Raw genomic sequence first — 16,969 nt, 5'->3', positions numbered from 1 at the left:
CTGCAGTTCCTCTTTAAAACTTCAGACCCCTCACAAGGACTAACACTTCAATCCAGAGAATTTTACCTTCTTCCTAAGATCCACAAATCCTATCATCCTGGCTGCACTATAGTTGCTGCCTTCAAAGCACCCACTGGACATACATCTGCCTTAGTTGACCCATACTGCACCCCATAGCACAAAGACTTCGCTCCTGTATTAAAGATACCAATTATTTCCCAGATCATCTGAAATCTGCACCTGTCTCACTTCCATCACACATCTTGCTTGTCATCACTGATGCCACCTCCCTCTATACCAACGAGCCCCATATACATGGTCTGTCTGCTGCTGAACCTTTCTTCAGTCGGCAACCATCTGATTCCAAACCTATGACATCCCTACCTGGTCACTTTAATCAACTTTATACTTAACAAAATTACTTCACCTTAGAGGAGGAGATATGCTAACAGATCAGGGGTATGGCCATGGGAACCAGGATGTCCCTTCCTATGCCTACTTTCTCAGGGTCACTTGGTGGGGGCTTTCCCAGGATCCATAAGCCTTCAGCCACTGGTATGATTTAGATACATTGATCACATCTTTGTCATATGTACTTATGGTGAGGCTGACCTCTTAAAATTCCTGGAATCTCTAAATACCTTCTCCCAATTAAATTTCACATGGTTCTATTTCGAATCCCATGCCACTTTCCTTAATGTTTATCTCCACATTAAACCTACTAACAAATAATGGTAATTATGTGATTCTTGAAGTTTTGCCAGTGTACTGAATGTTTGATGATGATGTGGGATTTCAGACAGACCATGTTGACATCTTGCCACAATATTCCAACTGGCAATCGTCCAGCCATCTTCAGGTGAGTGTTCATCACTGGAGACAGCAAGTTTCCAGCATCAGATTTATAACAAAAATTGGTGCGAAAACGCATGTGCATTGGCAGCTGTCACAGGGGCATCCTCTATCGAAATCCATGCCCTCTGGAAATACTATTCTATCTGTGGCACGCAGGGTAAAAACTACATGTCCGCCCTCTGTCAGAATACACACTCGTGTCACTAAAAACCAGATGTCACCAGACATGTAATTATGAATAAGCTGTCTTCTCTCAGAAGAAACTGGAGAGATCACTGGGGCCCAAGCCTTGTCCAGTTGAAAACCGTCGTCATGATTTATAATATTTTGTGCTGGGCGTATTTCCACAGATTCTTTAATTACTGAATCCCAAAAAGTTCTCACTGGGCCAAGGTTTTCATGGCATAAAAATGCATAGCATGTCCTGTGGTAATAAAATGCTCAGCTATGGCTGACTTCTAACGTTTTTGACGACTAAGAGTGTGTGAAGTGTACATGCAAATTCCCCACTTCTCTTACACGAGTTCACTTTCTTGGAAATGCGTAGCGAATCCTCTTCTCTTGATAGCCAGCTTCAGGAATCTCTAGAAAATACTTCTCCAAAGAATGATGCTAGACACAGGAACCTTTAAGACTCTCTCTCTCTCTCTCTCTCTCTCTCTCTCTCTCTCTCTCTCTCTCTCTCTCTCTGTCTTTGTGAAATAATGAGATACTCAAAGAATACTTTTCAACAACTATCAGTATATTTGAACTTCCACAAAGAACAAATTCACACTTCTCACATAAACAATTAACTTCTTGTATGTCACCCATGTCATCTCACATTAGAAACAATTAAGTTACATTTACAACAGAGTTGGCTTGATAACCACAACTCTATTATACAGGAATAATACACATGTCTTGCCTCTAGCAAGTTCAAGTTAAAAGTTACTAAAAAATCTTTTTTCATTCTACTGTTCTTTCATCACTAACAATAGTCACAGTTACAAAACAGCACAGTATAACACAGAAGTTCCTTGGTGCTGCCGTGTGCTTTCATTGTGACTTCCGTGGACTGACCGACAAGTACTTGTCAGTGTCGTCCGACTGCCGTGTCTACAGTCTTCTCACGATAAACTTCGTACCTGCACACACAGACAGGTGATGTGCAATAGAAAGGGTTAATTTCTCCCCACTCTCATCTAAAATGTCTTGTATTCAAGACGGTAGAAGGCTGAGAGATTCAAGAACTATGCCGAAATTCTCGAAGCACTACAGACTTACTGGGCTGCGAAAGGCAAGTATGGTGCTCAGATACCTCTTCGGGGAGGTGATGGCATTACAAATTCAGAGGCTGGACAAGCTATGCAATAAGCAAGTGAGATTGTTAAGTTCTCTGTGTATTTACTGAAGTGTCGGGACAATGGCCTTTTTCCGAAGTTTGCCAGAGTGAGTAATTTTATTCGGAGCGCCGCAGAAAAATTCATTACACGAAAGGCAAACTTAGCACTAGTGAAGGAGAGGATTCAGTTTACTAGCTGTGAACTGGACATCATATCGAAACAGCTGTTTCATCTACATATGGAGAGTGCATCCAGCCTGCCATCACTTTGCTGTGCATGGGATGACGGTGTGTCTGGACAAAATCAGACTAGGTCCATAAAGAGTCTACAGCAAGACAGTTTTCAAAGTTCATCAGGCTGTGAGTAACATTACTGCAAGAAAATACTTTTCAATGCTCCTTGGTCAATTTAGCGGACAAGGTTTTGAACAATGTAACACTAACTGTGCTTGGGAAAGGCTTGAACTTCGCCCCTATGCCGAGAACTCTGCCTCTGACTGATTTTTTTAAAGTGCTGTTGAGGAAGCTGTTAGACATCTTCCTAGTGATGCTGCTGAAGAAATAACATGTGAAACATGTCTTGCAATCATGAAAGCTCCAGCTTAGAAGAGCAACATTTCTGCCATAGAAAGGGCCGCACTGCATAGACTATGAGAAGATCCTCATATGGTGGTCTTACCATTGGGTAAGGGAAATGCCACAGTGCTGTTGCCATGTGACCTTTACAAACAGAAGATTTATAACTTGCTGAATGAACCAATGTATCAGAAGACTGACAAAGACCCCACAGCGAAATTGGAAAGGAAAACATCAGCACTGCTGAATTCTTCTTCTATTCCGCAAGAAGTGGCCAAAAGACTAAGACCTCATACTTCTGTGCCACCCAGGTTATATGGTCTTCCAAAGATCCATAAAAAGAGGTTCCATTATGACAAAATGTTAGTAATATCAATTCTCCCAAGTAAGATTTGGCAGTGCATCTCACCTCTATACTGAGACCTTTTGTGGGGAAGTGCGCGCATCATGTTCGCAACTCAGCTGATTTTATCAATAGCTGAGGTCACTTCAACTCAGTGAGCTTCGATGTCATCTCACTTTTCACTAAGGTTCTTCTTATTGATTCTTCATCGCTTATCAGCAAAAAGTTCACGGCCGACATAACAGCACTTTTCTGTCATGTCCTTTCCTCAACCTACTTTTTATTTAACAACGAATATTTTGAGGAGACTAACAGTGTTGCCATGGACAGTCCTCTCTCACATTTGGTTGCAAACTTTTTTATGGAAGACTTTGAGGAAAGGACACTTTATTCAGCAGAACTTAAACTGAGAATCTTCTGGCAAAAAGTAGATGACACTTTTATAATGTGTCCCCATGGTCAAGAAGAACATCTGAATGCAATCCACAAGAACATCCAGTTTATGATGGAAACAGAGAAGGATGGTTGCTTGCCATTTTTGGACATCTTGGTTACTAGGAGAGTGGATGGATCATTAGGGCATTCTGTCTACCTTTACCTGCAAGCATCAAGTTGCCATCATGCTTCACGAACTACCGGCATCCTTAGAAATTTGGGGTACCAGTCTCATGTTGTTTCTGATGGAGACAGCCTTACAATGAGCTAGAACATCTACAGTCGGTGTTCAGAGGTTATGTTGACTCTCCACATCAGATTAGCATAGCACTAAGAAGGAAGAAATGCGACCACCCAAAACATCAAGAAGATAAGCAGCTATTCAATTCCAGGGCATTCCTTCCATATGTCAGCAACCTTTCATCTAAAGTGAGCAGGATCCTAAGGAAACATCACGTTAAAGTAATCTTCTGGCCACCAGCGAAGATTAGTGCCCTTCTCGGTTTGGTAAAAGGTGATCTGCATCTGCAGAAGGCCAGGATCTACAAAATATCTTGCCAGTGTGGAAACGCTTACATTGATCAGATGACATGCACAGTATATGAAAGATGCACTGAACATGAGCGCCACACTTGCCTTTTGCAGCCCAGTAAGTTGGCAGTAGCTGATCATTATATTACCACTGAACATACTATGGGTTTTTCTGCTACAAAAATCTTGGCCCCAGCGAGAACTTCTTGGGATTCAGTAATTCAAGAATCTGTGGAAATATGCTTAGCACAAAATCTTATAAATCATAACAGGGGTTTTCAATTGGACAAGGTTTCTGAGAAAAGGCAGTTTATTCATAACGACACACCTGGTGACATCTGGCATCTGGTTTTTAGCAACATGAGCACACATTCTGACAGAGGGCAGACATGTAGTTTTCATCTTTATGCATGTGCCTGCGTGCCACAGATAGAACAGTATTTCTAGAGCGCATGGATTTCAATAGAGGATGCCCCTGTGACAGCTGCCAATGCACAGGCGTTTTCGCACCAGTTTTTGTTATAAAGCTGACGCTGAAAACTTGCAGTCTCCAGTGATGGACACTCACCTGAAGATGGCTGGATGATTGCCAGCTGAAATATAATGACTAGAAGTTATCATAATCTGGCTGCAATCCCAAAACCTCATCAAACAATGGTAGTTATATTTTGACAGTTTCCATCCTTTCCATGTCAAATGTTACCTCCCATACCTTAGCATTTGAAACATACCTATTTTTTTGGATTGAGAGAATTTACACTGAATGTAATTACCCCACCAGCCTAGTTCAAAAGCAGATTTCCTTGGCTATTACCTGCAATCCTGGTACTGCTGGTTTTCCAAAACTCCTTCACCAAAGAAGATGAAGTAAATATTCTTGAATTCGAATAAAGAACAACAGCCAATATGAGAAACATATAAGTAGATAACCTTGGTGTAGCAAAGCAGCTTAAATCACTTAGTAAAGGCAAGGCCTCTGGTCCACATTATATACCAGTCAGGTTCCTTTCAGAGTATACTGATATAATAGCTCCATATTTATCAATTATATACAACCACTTGCTCACAGAAAGTTCCATACCTAAAGACTGGAAAATTGCTCAAGTCACACCAATACCCAAAAAGGGAAATAGGAGTAATCCACTGAATTACAGACCCATATCACTAACACGATTTGAAGTAGGGCTTTGGAACATATTCTGTGTTCGAACATTATGAATTACCTAGAAGAAACTGATTTATTGACATAGTCAGCATGGGTTCAGAAAACATCATTCTTGTGAAACACAACTAGATCTTTATACTCATGAAGTAATGAGTGCTATTGACAGGGGATGTCAAATTGATTACATATTTTTAGGTTTCTAGAAGGCTTTCGACACAGTTCCTCACAAGTGTCTTCTAACCAAACTGCGTGCCTGTGGAATAAAACCTCAGTTGTGCAACTGGATTCATGATTTCCTGTCAGAAAGGTCGCCGTTCATAGTAACAGGCAGAAAGTCATCAAGTAAAACAGAAGTAATATCCGGCATTCCCCAAAGAAGTGTTATAAACCCTCTATTGTTCCTGATCTATATTAACAACATAGGAGTCTAGCTGAGTAGCCCTATTAGATTGTTTGCAGATGATGCTGTCATTTACCATCTTGTAAAGTCATGAGATGATCAAAATGACTTGCAAAATGATTTAGATAAGATATCTGTATGGTGCGAAAAGTGGCAGTTGACCCTGAATAAAGAAATGTGTGAAGTTATTCACATAAGTACTAAAAGAAATCCACTAAATTTCGATTATGTGATAAGTCACACAAATCGTAAGGCTGTAAATTCAACTAAATACTTAGGGATTACAATTACAAATAATCTAAATTGGAACGATCACAAAGATAATGTTGTAGGTAGAGAAAACCAAAGACTGTGATTCATTGGCAGAACACTTAGAAGGTGCAACAGGTATACTAAAGAGATTGCTTGCACCAAGTTTGTCCACCCTATTCTGGAGTATTGCTGTGCAGTGTGGGATCTGCATCAGGTGAGACTGATGGATGACATCAGAAAAGTTCAAGGAAGGGTGGCTTATTTTGTACTATCGCGAAATAGGGGAGATGGTGCCACAGACATGATACGTGAATTGGAGTGGCAATCATTAAAACAAAGGTATTTTTCACTACGATGGGATCTTCTCATGAAATTTCAATCACCAGTTTTCTCATCCAATTGCGAAAAAATTGATTTTCCCACACGCCGTTCAAGAGTGGAATGGTGTTTCATTGAGCCCTGTGTCAGGCACTTTATTGTGAATTGTAGAGAAATCATGTAGATGTAGATGTACTGCTGATTCCTTCAAAAACAGCTTCAGAGCACACCACTTTACACTCAGTATCACCAGGGTCTTGAATGTGCTAATCAGCTACTTCAGAAGGCCATGACTTCAGAAAATCATGCTCTGAAATGAGGTCTATTCTGTATGAGAATTTGCCTACCACACCTACAATAGCTTTTCGTCACCCTCTGAATCTCCACAACATCCTTGTCAGCCCCTATGCTCCTTCTGCACCCATTTCCATATCCTATGGCTCCCACACCTCGGACTGTCGTTGCTGCAAGATTTGTCCTATGCACCTGCCTACCGCCTACTTATACCACCACATATACCTGGCAAAACATATACTATCAAAGGGAGAGCCACCTGTAAGCTGCTATGTAAGCACTGTTCAGCCATTTACATCAGCATGACTACCACCAAGATATCAGTTGTAATGAATGTGCATAGGTAGAGGATGTATACTGACAACATACAATACACTTTTGCAGAGCATGCTCTACAACATGACATCTGGATTCTTCCCCCAGACACCAGTTTATCAGAACTCCACAGGTGGGAACTGGTACCACAAGCAAAATGGAACACAGATGGCTAAGAAATGAGATGGGCAGGAAGTGCAAAATAGGAAAACTGGAATGGCTAGAGAAGAAATACAAAGCTGTAGAGCCATGCATAACTACTGAAAAGGTAGACACTGCATATAGGAAAATTAAAAAAAAAATCTTCACAGAAAAGAAAAGAAGCTGTATGAATACCATAAGTTCAGATGACAAGCCAAGTCAATATTAACCAAAGGAGGGAAGGATCAAAAATGGAAGGTATATATAGAAGAGCTACACAAGGGAAACAAATGTGAAGACAATGTCATAGAAAGGGAAGAGGAAGAATATAAAGATTAGATGGGAGATGTGATACTGTGGGAAGAAAATGATGATGCACTGAAAGATCTTAGATGAAACAAGGCAACTAGGTAGATGACATTTCCGCAGTTTTATTATGATTTTAAAAAGAATCAACAATGACAAAACTATTCTATCTGGTACGCAAGGTACACTGCTTGACCAAAAAAATGTAGCATCCAGAAGACGAAGTTGGTTGTCTTCCTACACATATACAACATTGGCAGGTATGTAAATGATCATCAAATTGCATTAGCCTTGTTAGCATTTACCTGCTAGGTATGGTATATAAGGAGTAGGAACACTGTCAGATTTTGAGTGGTCACTGTGAAGGACAAAGAGATGTCACATACTCATGTAAGACAGTGTTTGTAGGGGGCATCATGTGGGTGGCTGGTCAGATCATATAGTATCTAGATTTATGGCGCATTCAGAAGTGACAGAGGCCCAGTCTTGGACTGCATGGTATCAGGAGGGCAGGCATACCTGTCATTGAGGTTCCAGTCTACCACATCCGACCAACACAAACAAAAATTCCCTAATTGTGCACCAAGCACATAACAAACCTTTCTGGTCTGCACCTCCCATCTGAGGACAACTTATGGACTCCCAGAAACATTCTGTGTCTTGCCAGTCTGCTATTAACAGTCAGCACAAAAGGCTGCATTTGGAGTGGTTCCATGGCCAGGAAGCATGGACTGTTGATGAATGGCATAACATCGCATTCAACAAGCTTTCTGGAGAAATGTAGGAACACTTGAAGCAATACCAGCCCCACAACATATATCAAACCTACATTGTTTTATAGCATTTATAGCATTTTTAGATCTGGAGAAAGCTCTTGATAATTTTCACTGGAATACATTCTGTTAAATTCTGAAGGTAGCAATGGTGGACTAAAGGAGTGAAGGGTTATCTACAACTTGTACAGAAACCAGGCTACAATTGAGGGGCATGAAAGGGAAGCAGTGGTTGAGAAAGGAGTGAGACAAAGTTGCAAACTATCCCCCATGTTATACCATCTTCACCTTATGTAGGCAGTAAAGGAAATCAAGGACTATGGAAATTGATCGAAATCCAGGGAGAGTAACTAAAAATTTTAAGGTTCCTTCATAAATTTGTTAGAGATCCAATGAAAGAGATATGTCTTGAAACAAGATTGTATGATAGTCATCAACAAACATCGAACAAAGATAATGGAATGTACTCAAACTAAATTACATTATGTTGAGAGAATTATTTGAAGAATGAGTTGCTGAGCAGTAGACAAACAACTGACAATAGCACAAGTGAAGATGATATTGTCAGTTGTGATTTATTTGTCTCATAACATACAATGCTAATTGTTTGAATCAAGCCCTGGAGATGTGGTGTTGGAAATATGGATAATCCAGTTTTGTTAATATAAAACCCTAGTAAATATTGATGTAACTTTTTTGTGAAAAAAATTAAATTTACACAAGACAATTGATAAACAACATCCTTCCCAAATATTCAGTTCATACTTAATGAAATCTTCAACTGAGTAGTATAATTGCTAAAGTAGAGGATCATATATCCTTTTTTCAGTGAATCTAGGTTTTCATTAACAGTGTTCTTGCAGACTTGTAATATCAAGACAAGCTTTTCTGAGAAAGAGAAATATGTTATAAACATATAAATTTAAGCATAAGAAGTATTTTCTGAAAGCATTTGTCTGAAGTGTAGCACTATACAGAAGTGAAACGTGTGCAGTAAATAGTACAAACAAGAAGAAAATAAAAGCTTTTGAAAAGTGGTGTTGCAGAAGAATGCTCAAGATTAGATGGGCAGATCAGATTACACAGGATGGACTATCAAGGAAAGATGCATCAAACTGAAGACCACAACAACAACAACAACAAGAACTCATACAATTCCCTGCAAGCTACGTGCCATCATGATTCATGATGGAATACTCCAAATTATTCCCTATAGGTCAAACACAACAATAATGTAAAATATGGAAGATGGTCACTGTGTCTATGAGATTTTCCCAAATAGTGATAGCTGGTCTCTTTATGACTAGGGATCATTGGTACTCTAGCAGCCTACTAATGTCGCAATATGCCAGCTACATCTCATTTTTGTGGCCTAAATTGGCTGTAACATAATGTGACAGAAAATTTAATTTTGTTAGAGGTTTATTAAACACTGGACACGATATTTTTCAAGTATCTCTAAATTTACCCATGGCAGTTATGTGGCATGGCTTTTTCTTACTGGTTTCTTCTGCAGGTGCTGTTGGACTGTGATGCAACAAGTACATGAGTAATCTGCTGTTCTGAATACCTATGAAACACACACCTTTCTCTCTCTCTCTCTCTCTCTCTCTCTCTCTCTCTCTCTATCTATCTATCTCTCTCTCTATCTGAGGTGTCACAGTTCTTCCTCAAGGCTTTGTTTATGAGACAATGTATATATGCTCTGTGGAGTATTGTCTGCAGAATCCTCTGTGAAGGGGGTAATGGCTTGTGTTATGAAGATGGGAGTTACTACAAATGGACTCACTGTTGTCACAGTGGCTGATCCATTTGCTCTTCTCTTAACCAGAGTCTCAAAACAAGGTAGCTTATCCTCAAACTACAAATATATCATCAACATACCAAAAGGAACGTGTTAGCTCCAAGTAAGTTGGAAATTACTGGAACTAACAGGCTGTCTCACCAAAAAGTGATGAAGCTGACAGAAGAACATGCCAAAAGAGATCTGTTAAATCCTCAAATTTCTCAGCAATTAGTTTCAAAGATTCATTGAGTGAGACTCTCATGAATATGAAACTGCATAGAAACTGACCATGAAATTTCTCTTCTGAACTGCAACTCACCACGACAGTGAACAAAAATGGCAGAGTTGCTGATGAAGTGTTCACATTTTCCCACATTATAATTAACTAGGTTCTTCATATATTTGGCAAGCAATTATATAGGTGCACCAGTGCAGTTTTGGTTTCTCATACAACCACAGTGTACTAATTGCACATGCTGTTATTTTTGTACTGAAACATGTTGTGCTCAACAGTGTGTTCTCCACAGAACAAGCAGAATCCACTGCTGTGCCCAATTTCAGTTGCTGCTTCACAACCCATGCCATTTGGATCCTCCCTGTCAAAACAAGTTTCTCTTACCTACATAGATTGACTACATCCTTGAAGCCCGTAATTCTGCTGACCTCATCGCCAGTAGCCCTTGCTCCTTGCCCACCTCCATCCCTGCTCCATGGCCGTAAATTCACACTTACTGCACTCACATCCTCTTCTCAACAGTCTCCCTTCTCCTCTATTCCATCTCTCCCTCCCAAACAACTCTACCATATCGCTGTGCACCGTGACAACTACTGATGTCTGTGGTCGAAACGAGGTCACTGGTGCCATATTCTTATCCTGTGCATTTACTGCTTCCCACTCCTGTCCATCAATCCAGCCTTCCATAATCCTCTCTCTCCCATTCTCCAGCTGCTGCCTCTCCCCCATTCCCCCATGCCTGATACTACCCCTAACCCCAGTCATGCTGCAGTGCTGCAGCTGGGACAATGTAGCCATACAATTGTATGAGTTTGTAGTTATATGTATTTACTCTACCACTCTGATGAAGGATTTGTTCAAAAGTTAGCAACATTCCCAATCTTGTTTATATGACTACTGATGACTCAACTCATCAACTGTTTGGTAAATTATTATCTTTACTCTTTAAATTATAAATATTTTTATTACTCTAGTGTCAGAAACACTTAGGACAAAGTTAAAAACTACCATCACTGAAAAAAAAGTGTGTAATACCACTTCTGACCTATACATTGCAACATGAAACACATACTTCATTGTCTTAAACATTCAGTCACCAGTACAATGAAAAGGTCATGCTACACACTCGAGCTTATGTTTTCATGGTCGATTTTTGTCAAACTCGCATTTAATGTTATTGGGACTGACGTAGATGCATCTCACAAGAAGTTAAATCCATTAATACAGAAAATGAATCTGCAAGCAAGATCATTTAGGCAAGACTTAGTATCAACGATGGGCGTAAACCTGTAACTGCAACCTTTTGTTGGCTGACAGAGTAACGTCCAAATGTAATGAAAAACTTCAGAGATAATCTCAGCTGGCTAATACATATGTTCTCCAAACATACCATTATCTTTGGAGGAGACCTGAATCATTCAACGACCAACTGACAAACTTGTTGTTGTTGTGGTCTTCAGTCCTGAGACTGGTTTGATGCAGCTCTCCATACTACTCTATCCTGTGCAAGCTTCTTCATCTCCCAGTACCTACTGCAACCTACATCCTTCTGAATCTGTTTAGTGTATTCATCTCTTGGACTCCCTCTACGATTTTTACCCTCCACGCTGCCTTCCAATACTAAATTGGTGATCCCTTGATGCCTCAGGACATGTCCTACCAACCGATCCCTTCTTCTGGTCAAGTTGTGCCACAAACGTCTCTTCTCCCCAATCCTATTCAACACTTCCTCATTAGTTATGTGATCTACCCATCTAATCTTCAGCATTCTTCTGTAGCACCACATTTCAAAAGCTTCTATTCTCTTCTTGTCCAAACTATTTATCGTCCATGTTTCACTTCCATACATGGCTACAGTCCATACAAATACTTCCGGAAATGACTTCCTGACACTTAAATCTATACTCGATGTTAACAAATTTCTCTTCTTCAGAAACACTTTCCTTGCCGTTGCCAGTCTACATTTTATATCCTCTCTACTTCGACCATCATCAGTTATTTTGCTCCCCAAATAGCAAAACTCCTTTACTACTTTAAGTGTCTCATTTCCTAAACTAATACCCTCAACATCACCCGACTTAATTCAACTACATTCCATTATCCTCGTTTTGGTTTTGTTGATGTTCATCTTATATTCTCCTTTCATGACCCTATCCATTCCATTCAACTGCTGTTCCAAGTCCTTTACTGTCTCTGACAGAATTACAATGTCATCCGCGAACCTCAAAGTTTTTATTTTTTCTCCATGGATTTTAAAACCTACTTCTAATTTTTCTTTTATTTCCTTCACTGCTTGCTCAATATACAGATTGAATAACATCGGGGAGAGACTACAACCCTGTCTCACTCCCTTCCCAAGCACTGCTTCCCTTTCATGTCCCTCGACTCTTATAACTGCCATTTGGTTTCTGTACAAATTGTAAATAGCCTTTCGCTTCCTGTATTTTACCCCTGCCACATTCAGAATTTGAAAGAGAGTATTCCAGTCAACAATGTCAAAAGCTTTCTCTAAGTCTACAAATGCTAGAAACATAGGTTTGCCCTTCCTTAATCTAGCTTCTAAGAGAAGTCGTAGGGTCAGTATTGCCTCACGTGTTCCAACACTTCTACAGAGTCCAAACTGATCATCCCCGAGGTTGGCTTCTATCAGTTTTTCCATTAGTTTGTAAAGAATTCGCAATAGTATTTTACAGCTGTGACTTATTAAACTGATAGTTCGGTAATTTTCACATCTGTCAACATCTGCTTTCTTTGGGATTGGAAATATTATATTGTTCTTGAAGTTTGATGGAATTTCATCTGTCTCAAACATCTTGCTCACCAGATGGTAGAGTTTTGTCAGGACTGGCTCTCACAAGGCCGTCAGTAGTTTCAATGGAATGTTGTCTACTCCGGAGGCCTTGTTTCGACTCAGGTCGCCAGAAAAATTTAGTCCTTTCCAGAGTCCCAGAGCAGGCGGCTTATTATTCCAGACACTTATATAATTTCAAGGTTTGCCAAGGTTCTTCTTCAAGTGGGCAGATGAAAGACAATGTGACCTTGTATGTTTGGCTGGAAAATGAAATTGCAAAGTGGTCGAATCAGATTGCGTCACCTTTTCATCATCAACTGCTTAACGCCAATTTGCATGGTATCACCAAACTACATCTCTTTTCAGATGGATGCAGTGGACAAAACAAGAATACAACAATGATTGCGATGTTGATGTATGCTGCTCCAGTACATGTAGAGAGCATTGAAGTGTGGTTCTCAATTGTCAGTCATTCTTTGATACCTCTGATAAAGTTTTTGGAAACATGGAGAGAAAATTTTCAAAACTGAGCATAATCAAAAACCCTGCAGTATACGTCAGCATAATGGAAAAATTCGCCACAGTGATGCATTTGGGGTCAGATGATTGCAAAGTGAGAGACTGGAAGATTATCACCACTGACATCATCAAAGCTCCTGGATCATGGCACTTCCAGTTTCAAAAGTCGAACAGAATTATCATCATAAAGACAACAGGCAGAATATTATGTCTTCCGCAAGGAGAAGCATTATTCAATTTTGAAAGTAGAGAGCTGAAATCTATTCTTAAAAGAGGCAGACATATCATGAAAGAAACTCTCCCTGAGAGGATTCCAAAAGGCCTCCCACTGAAAAAAGCTAAAATTATGGACATCGAGCTGTTCGTAGAACTACAGTGGGGAGAGACATGACCCAAGGAGGAAAAGTTAAAATTCTACACTGATGTTTTTGAGCAGCAGAAGATCATGGAAACAGATGAATGTCAAAACAGTGAGGATGAAGGACTTGACTTTGAGCTCTTAAATGATGACAATTCCCCAAACATAGCTTACACATTGTATACCTCATTTTACCTTGTGATTGTTGCTTTGTAATATTTCATGACAGTGTTAAGATTGGATTCAGTGATTAAATCTGAGTAATATTAAAATTGTACCTTGTAGTAGTTCATGTTTAGTTTTTTTTATGTAAAGGTTTCAATATTCTTAAATATTTAAAATGAAACAGTATTTCAGCACTTTGTTCATTTAATTTTCTTCCTTTCACATTATTTTAGTATACTACTGTAGTTTATCATTCTTACCGACATAGCCAGATAAACACCAGACTTAATTTTTCGGCCAGTTTTGCAACCAACTGCAGCCCATTATGGTCGCCGACACAGTTGCAGAAGTGCTTAACTGGCCAATTAGATTGCAAAACTGACTAAGTGCAAATTTTTACATTAAAATACTAATAAATGGTTAATGTAGGATTATAGAGACATTTATTATTTGGTTTCTACAGGTTTTTTTTTTCCTTTATTTCAGACATTAATCACCATTGTAAAGTTGCTGTGAGAGCAAGGCAACGTTTTTCGACTTTTCCCAAAGATCTTTTAAAACTGACTTAGTCGCTTTTCCAGCTGGGCTACTCATATGAACAATATAGAATATGAATTAAACAGAATGCATGACAAAACATACCAACTAATGACCAAGCAGCAGCAGCAGCAGAACACACACATAAAAAATGGTTATAATTATGCCAAAATAAATGCTGAAAGCATGAAGGATGTCATGTGAAACCAGAAGGATTGACAGATTGATAGCTCGTTCTCAATTGGTGGGTGGTGGTACATGACCATTCTTAGTTGATGGAGCACTTTTTCTGGTTAATTCCAATAACAAATGAGACTCTAGCCTATTAACTAGTTGTGTGACATCCTTCGTGCTGTCAGGGATTAGTTTTGCATAATTATAGCCTTTTTTATGTACATGTTCTGCCACAACTTGATGGGTAGATTCTTTTTTACCATCCAATTACATTATAGTGTCAAAAATTGATTGTTTTTGTTGTTATATAAACTAATGAAGCACTTTAAGAAGACTCAAAGAGCACAATCACATTATGTATAATTATGGACCAATTCAAATTAAAGTGGTGATGAACTCAGGGTCCACAGTGAAAATGATTGTCTTTTATACTATACATATCATAATTTTAATTAAAATTTTGACTACAGAGTATATTATCTTCTGGAGAATGGAATTCAGTGTGTACTTAAAATCTGCTTTCCCATCTCTCATACATGTATATACTTGGTAATTTGTGACTACATACAGCACATTGTTCTTCACTACTTTACTACTGAAGGTCATCTTTTCGTCTACTGTCATAGCCATGGACGTTTAAAAAAATGTGGTGGATTATTTACATTGAATTTCATTAGTGTATACAAACCTGAACCTTGTGATTTTAATGCCTACTTCTTTGAAGATATGATTACAAGATGACTGTAAGTAAACACCACATACATGGTGACAATTGCTGAACTATAAGAAATAAAATCGGCATAACTTCTGAATCGTTTGCATTAGGATGTTCAAACAGCACCGTTGATCGCAGGGCATGATAAACATTAGCATGCACATGCATTGTTTGATTTAGCAATGAAGCCCTGTTTCATTTGGATGGGTTCATAAATAAGCAAAATTGGAACATTTGGGGGATTAAGAATCTGCATTTTGTAATTGAGAAGTCTTTTCATCCTCAATGAGGAACTGTGTGGTGCGCAATGCTCAGTCACAGAATAATTGGCACAATATTTCTTGATGGCATGGTGACTACCGAACAGTACGTGAAGCTTTTGGGAGATGATTTCATCCCCATTATCCAAAATGACCCTGATCTTGATAAGATGTGGTTCATGTAAGATGAAGGTCAACCCCATTGAAGCAGGAGAGAGTTTTATGTCCTGGAGGAGCACTTTTGGGACAGCATTCTGGTTCTGGGGTACCCAGAGGCCAATGACATGGGCCTCAATTGACCGCCATATTCTCCATATCTGAACACGTGCGACTCCTTTTTGTGGAGCTACATTAAAGACAATGTGTACAGCAATAACCCCAAAACCATTGCTGAGCTGAAAACAGCCATTCAGGAATTCATCGACAGCATCAATGTTCCGACACCTCAGCAGGTCATACGGAATTTCACTATTCATTTGCATCACATCATTTCCAGTGATCGCAGGCAGTTCATAATTGACATCCTGTATTATTCTGTGTGTTCACTTTTGTGCGAATGAGTACAATGTGCTAATATATTTAAGAAGTCGACTTATTCAGTTCTAAAAAGCTTGTGCATATTTTCATCACTACGCACATCAGAAAGTTTGGAGCTTTCCACCCTATTCGAGGACTTCTGTTCACGTGCTTCTTTAAAACATTATTAACAATTTCTTCTGTTGTTTCTCTAAGAGGATTAATTCTAAAAATTGTGTCAGCATAGAAAAATATTAACTCTGGTTGATTTATGCCAAGTGAGATGTCATTCACATATATGAATGATTGGACTGAATTCCGTGGGGCACCATTCATGATTTCTCCTTAGTCACTGAATTTTCTTCTGATTTCTATAAATTTTTCAGTTGTTTACTAACATTTTTTTGCATTTCCTCCCTTGCATCTATTTCAAACCAATTGTTTGTAATACTATAAATTCCATAAAATTTAAGCTTTTCTGAAAGATGAACATGGACTGCACAATTAAATTCCATTGAAAGATCACAAAAAATCAGCAGGTGATATTTTACTGATTAAGACTTGTAATATTTTGCAAGTAAATGTATAAATGGAAACAAAAACACTAGAAATGTTCAGCAAGTAATCATAATTGCAAATTTATTTTTGGTGTAAATGTAAAATGACTCATTCTGCATCATTACGATTTATCGTGCAAAATGACCCATGGAACATGAAACTAACTAACTAACTTCCCAGTTGACAACCCTTTCTAGAACTCATAGTGCACATACTAAATTGTTTCTGCTCTTGAGTAGACAATTTTTTTAAAATGCTTTGAGAAAAAAATTCAGTAATCAATTTGGATAACAGTTACTTACATATTTAATGTTGTCTTTCTTATAA

Source organism: Schistocerca gregaria, chromosome 3 (genome assembly GCF_023897955.1).
Source record: "Schistocerca gregaria isolate iqSchGreg1 chromosome 3, iqSchGreg1.2, whole genome shotgun sequence".
NCBI lineage: Eukaryota > Metazoa > Arthropoda > Insecta > Orthoptera > Acrididae > Schistocerca > Schistocerca gregaria.
Note: the sequence above shows the minus strand (reverse complement) of the source record.